General features: G+C 48.9%; 1 pseudogene; it reads left to right on the forward strand.

Annotated features, from left to right (window-relative positions):
• The first annotated feature begins 591 nt into the window (after nt 1–591).
• On the forward strand, nt 592–2,928 carry LOC148453433 (uncharacterized; annotated as a pseudogene).
• The last annotated feature ends 3,141 nt before the right edge of the window (nt 2,929–6,069 follow it).

A 6,069-nucleotide genomic window follows, 5' to 3' on the forward strand; every position in this document is an offset into this window, starting at 1 on the left:
GCCGCGGACACGCTCAGATGCATGTCCCCGAGGGGATCCCGGCTGGGACACCCGTGGGCAGTGCATGGGTGGCTGCGGGTTCGAGACCAGTCCGGTCTTGAGCCCCGGCTCGTACCTCAAGGGCAACCATGAGGCGCAGAGGTGCACAGGCCAAGAGTGCAAATGGCGGCTCTGCCGAGCCCCCTGAGCCTGCTCGGAGGCGGGGCTTATCTGCCATTTTGATGATCAGCATCAGAGCTTGCTGCAAGTGGGCTCTGCCAGCAGTTCTGTGCTGAATAGTCGGGTTCAAGGGCCTACTCAGGGTTTAGGGTCACAGGGGACTGGTGATACTGCGGGGGTTCTAAACTTTATGTCATCCATGACTGCTTTATTTGCCCCTTTTGTAGCTGCTATCCCACAACTACCTGGCCCTGGGTTTCCGCTTGTGCGCCCCCCGCGGTTCCTACCTCGCAGTTACTAGCGAATATACCCGAGCAATTTTTGGCAGCAGTGCACGCATTCGGCTCCTTAGTTGCGCAAGGTACCCCAAGTGCGGTCCCTCCCCAAGTATCAGCTACGCTTTCTTCCGCACCTTTGAATGCATCGGCAGCTATGGCGCCAGATGCTGTGTTACCTTCTTTTTCAGACGGCGATGCCAGCGACAGTCACGAGGAGGCAGCTGTGGATGGGGTAGCGACTTTGGCCAGTTCCTTGTGTGGTGAGCAGCCGAGTACATCAGGTGTGTCTTCTTGCGTTAATGATGATGACAGTAGCAGCTGTTGTTCCTCTTCATCGCTGGTGTCAGACGCCAGCAGCTCTACCAGGGCGCGCAACCGAGCTGCTAAATATGCTAAATGCGAGGCCAACCGGCATGGTAAGTCAACGATGAATCTCGCAAACATTCTAAACGGTCACTAGGGGTTCGCTGCGATAATACGGCAGTCTTGCGCGGCTTACGTCCATGCTGTAAGCGCAAGATTACTAAGGGTTTGTACGTGGACCTTTTTGTGCTCAAAGACAAAACAAAAAAGGACTTTAAGGCGGCCAAGAGTAAGGGAGGGGTTGGCCTGGACTCTTTCAAGTCTTTTAGTAATTGGATCGTGGGTTTCTACATGTTTGCATCATGCTTTTTAATAACTCGTCCTGAGGAGCACTTAAATATTATCAGGTATCTGCACCTGATTAATGGCATGCAGCGCAGTTCCCGGGGGTTTGCCTGGCGGGCTTACGACGAAGAGTTTCGTCGGAATCAGGATGGCAGGCCTGTGATTGAGTTTGGTGGTAAAGACTTGGAGGTGTGGCTGGAAGTCACTCAGCCGCCGCGTCTTCCAGTCGAAACTCCCCCTGTTCGGCGTCCACCGGGACCGAGTCGTTTTTCTGCTCAGACTCAGAATAAAGGCAAATGTTTTGCTTTTAACAATGCCACCTGTACTCAGCAATCGATCTTAGGTCTGTTGAATTTTGCCTGTAGGGTTATCCCGATGGGCAGAGTTTTCTGTCGCAAGCTGGAGCGGTCCACGGCTGGGGCATCCAGACCGCCCCATATGGTTCGCCTGTCCTCCAAAATCATGGTGTAGTGATTTGGAATGCTCCAGTTGTCGACAGCTTTCAGCTGCAGCTTTTCACCGACGCGGCGGGTTCAGCGGGTTTTGGTTGCTACCTTGCCGGGTCCTGGTGTTCGACACCTTGGCCTGAGGAATGGGTGCGTTTGGGTCTCACACGGGACCTGTTGCTCCTCAAACTCTTTCCAATCATGGTTGCATTGGAAGTGTGGGGTGAACGTTTGCGTGATCGCAGCATAATGCTCAGGTGTGATAACCTTGGTGTTGTGCATGCGATTAATCAGCAGCACGCCAAATCATTGCTAGTGTTGCAAGTTTTGGCGCAGTTAGTCCTAACTTGCTTGCGCTGCAATATTTCATTAAGGGCGCGGCATATTCCCGGGGCAGAGAATGAAATCGCAGATGCATTATCTCGGTTTCAGTGGCCTAGGTTTCGATCTTTGGCCCCTGGGGCTAATGCTACTGGTGTGCTTTGCCCCTCTTATGTTTGGCAGGTCGTCAAGCCAGCATGGAGGGCTTAGCACACCGGTCTCTCGCCCCAGGTACTCTGAGAGTTTACAGCCAGGCTTGGGAAGAGTGGGAAGAGTATTCTCATCGCTACAGACTTGGAGGTAAGAGCAGGCATCAGTTGATGCTTTCTTTTATTTGGCATCTCTATGTCTCTGGCAGACCCAGAGCTGTGGTTTCACGTTATTTCGCTGGTATTTAATTTTTCTTTAAGTTAAAAAGCCTTCCAGACCTGACAAAGAGCTTTCTGATTCAGAAAGCCTTGAAGGGTTGGGCTCGTTTGGTTCTGGTTGCGCCCGACAAGAGATGTCCTATTGATATTTCCCTCCTTCCATTACTCCTCACGGCCATAGCGGACGTGGCGGATTCGGTTTTTGAAGTTGATTTGTTCAAACTAGCTTTTTCTATGGCCTTTCATGGGGCTTTCCGGATTTTGGAGTTGGTGGCGGCCTCTAAGCGAACCGATTCTGCGCTCCTTCGGACGGACGTTCTGGTGGGAGAGAGGTCGTTGCTTTGTAGGCTTAGGTGCTCCAAAACTGATCAGCTGGGTAGGGGCCGTTGGATTTTGCTTGTCCCTTCTGAGGACTTGCGTATTTGCCCCATTGCCCCGGCCAAGCGTTATCTTCAGGTCAGGCCTGCTACTAAGGGCTCTTGGCTTCTGCATGTAGATGGTTCGCCATTAACCAAATACCAGTTTGGATGGGTTTTGAAGCACTGTGTCTCTCGTGTCGGCCTCTCCCCACAGGATTTCGGTACGCACTCGTTTCGTATCGGGGCAGCAACTTCCGCTGCTTCAGCGGGATTTTCTGTATCTGACATTAAGGCTTTAGGCCGTTGGAAATCCTCCAGTTATAAGCGTTACATTCGGCCTCTGCATTGATTGCATTTAGCATTTAATAATGTTATGTTTATTCGTAATGTTATTTTTTTGTTTACCTTCTACGTATGGTCTTGTTTGTCCTGTCTACCCGACTTGAGGATTAGCTACTTGCCGCTGTGGCAGCGGAAGTCTGGAGGCATTTGGCCTTTTATTTTCGCCTGAACTGACGGACCTAATTCGGCTTATTGGCATCACAAATTGCAATTAGTATGTCCCTCAGCAGGTTTTTAGTTTTTTCCTCCAGCCGAGTTATCCGTGTTTCCCTGCTTTCCCCCTCCTCCCCTCCTCCCACCCCTTTTTACCCTCATGTGTTTTTATGTTTTCTTTGAATTAGCACTGAAGCTTGTCTAAATTTCTGCCTAGCAGCTGGTTACACCAATATTGTTCTTTTTGGCAGATCCTCCGCTACTTAATTATAATTGCAAATTAATTTAATTTTGCATTCTTTTTCTCCCCCATCTGGTGTTAAAATTGACTCTCCCAAAATATGGATTGTTGGCCACTCCTATGTTTTCTGTGCTGCTAAGTTCATGAATGCTTGTGGTGCTCCTTCCTTCCCTTGCTCTGATTGTGTGCGGTGGACCGGTGTGAGAGGGATGTTGTGGCAGGCTTTGTGTCCTAAACTTTTAGAATCTGCAAAGCGTTTTGGGACTCCCAGGTTTTGCTGATTCACTTAGGTGGAAATGATCTTGGTAAGACGACTGGGTTGGAATTGAGGAGATCCATGGCGGATGATGTTGCTAGGATTTCGGCAGCATGGCCTTCTTGCAAGATTGTATGGTCATGTATTGTGCCTCGGCTGGTCTGGCATGGTGTGCAGAATGGTAGGGCGATTGATGAAGCCAGAAAGAAGGTGAATGCAGCAGTCGCAAAGCATGTGTTGGCCTCTGGTGGTAGTGTTGTTGTGCATGACAGGATACGTTTCCGGCATGCATGTCTGTATAGGAGAGATGGCGTTCATTTGACTGAGGAGGGGGTTTCGATTTTTGTTGAGGAATTGTTTCAGGTTATTTCTTCAGTGTTTTAGTTGTGGTATGGTGGCGGTGCGTTGGTTCTGTAACCAGACCTTTGCGTTGGCGGGAAAGAACGGCAGGTCGCCGCTTATGGTGCAAATAGCTTTCAGTGTGTAGATTTATAGTATTTGGGTGCGCTCACCCTCTTTGACTCGTTAAGTTTGCTGGATCACCCTGCCGGGGATAGCATCATCACCCTTCCGGGTGGGTAGTCATGTTAGAGGGTTGAGTGGATACCTTTTGTTGACAGTGATTTAAGTTACCGGTTGCTCTGCAACTTAGGCGGTGTTCGCTTGGTATGCATGTCTGTGTGCTGCATGTCTGGAGTAAACTGTATGTTGCCGTCCTTTCTTTGCCACCATATCTCCAATCAGTTTAGATTAATTTAATACTCTTTAGATAATTTTAATAAATTACCAAGTAATTATTCTGCCAAATCTCATGTCTCCGAGTCTTTATTTCATATAATTTATTAAGAAGGTGTTTTATTGCATGGTGTTACACAAGGCACACCTCTGACGATTGAAAGTTTATAATAAATAAGAAAGAATACAAGGATCATGGATAATGGAATGTACAGCACATCTCGTGGACTCAGTCAGCCAGCATTTACACTGACATGATACACAGAGCCGTGTATGTGGGAGCATGTTATTACATATATATGTAATATTAAAATAATAGAATAGAATACAGAGTGAAATGTCAGAGTGATTAGTCAGTTCTCAGCGACACTGAGTAAAGCAAGTAATACAGCAGTGAAGGGGTGCACAGCAGATAGTCACATGGGGTTGAGTCTCTCCAGTGGAATTAAGGACAGTAAGTGCTCACAATGCACAGAGCTTACCCCACATCCTATGCCTCTATAACAAACAGTAGAGACAGTAAGGCGTAGTGACAGCTCATGTCTGCACACAGACTGCCGTGCAATCCAGATTGAAGACCCTGCTAACTTGACCTTTCTACACAGAACCCTTTATAAAATAAAAATAATACAGTCTAGACAGACACACAGAACTGGTGACTAATATAAGTCAGGTGCCTATATGGGATACAAAAGAGATGCTGCCCGAATGCTGATGTCGGAATCCCAACACTTGTCAGAATCCCGGCGCCGGCATCCCGACCCCCAGCATCCCGATGGTAAATAGTGGAGTTAGGGGTTAGGGTTAGACACTAGGGGGAGTTTTAGGGTCGGGCACTAGAGGGGAAGGGTTAGGTTTAGGGTGCTGGGAGGGGGAGGTTTGGTTTAGGCACTGGGGGGGAGGGTTAGGGTTAGGCACAGGGGAGGGAGGGCTAGGGTTAGGGGTAGGGAGAGAAAGGGGGTTAGGATAATGACCGACAGGTGTCAATATCTTAACCCTGTTGGTATGCTGGCGTCTGAATTTTGACCACCGGGATCCCAGACCCATCCCATCTATACTACATATAAGTGCTGATACAGAGGCCGGGATGTACTAACCTTGCAGTGTACATCCCGCCTGTCACTGCAAAATAACTAATAGCATATGTACTAACATATGCGATTTGTATCGCAAACGACAGCCCTTGCAACAAGAGCTGCTCTTTGCGAAGCTGCCAACTCCATGTGAGGGGGCCTCCTCCCCCTCCTAGCCCCAGGGGCTTCCTGCTGGTGACCTCTGCAGGCAGTCCCGGAAGAAGAATGCGAGGAGAAAGAGGCAAGGGGCCCAGGAAGAGCCCGCAGGAGGCTGAGGTGAGTGGGGCCGGCAGTGAGAGGTGCTGGGCGACTGCTGGGTGGGGCAGCGAAGTGTTGGGGAGCGGGATGCAGTAAGAAGCCCAGAGGCTACTACAGGGTAACACCAGAAAAACTTGGCATTACCCTCTGCATCGAAAATCGGGCGGCTGGGGCTTAGTACATATGAAAATGTGTTAAAAAACAGAAAACAGGGTTTTTACCGCATTTTTCCTTTAGTACATCCCGGCCAGAGAGAGGAAATATGCACATGTATCTTTCAGATTACTAGATACAAATATCATGTACATACATTACTGGCTATATTTTATATGTTTCTCTGCATGCACAAATAAAATTCATGCAGGATGCACACATGCACTCACACACACAATGGGATTGGAGTTATGTTACACAAGTTGATGTGGTTGTGTC

The sequence above is a fragment of the Taudactylus pleione genome, unplaced genomic scaffold (assembly GCF_031769625.1).
Source record: "Taudactylus pleione unplaced genomic scaffold, aTauple2 ptg001153l, whole genome shotgun sequence".
Classification (NCBI taxonomy): domain Eukaryota; kingdom Metazoa; phylum Chordata; class Amphibia; order Anura; family Myobatrachidae; genus Taudactylus; species Taudactylus pleione.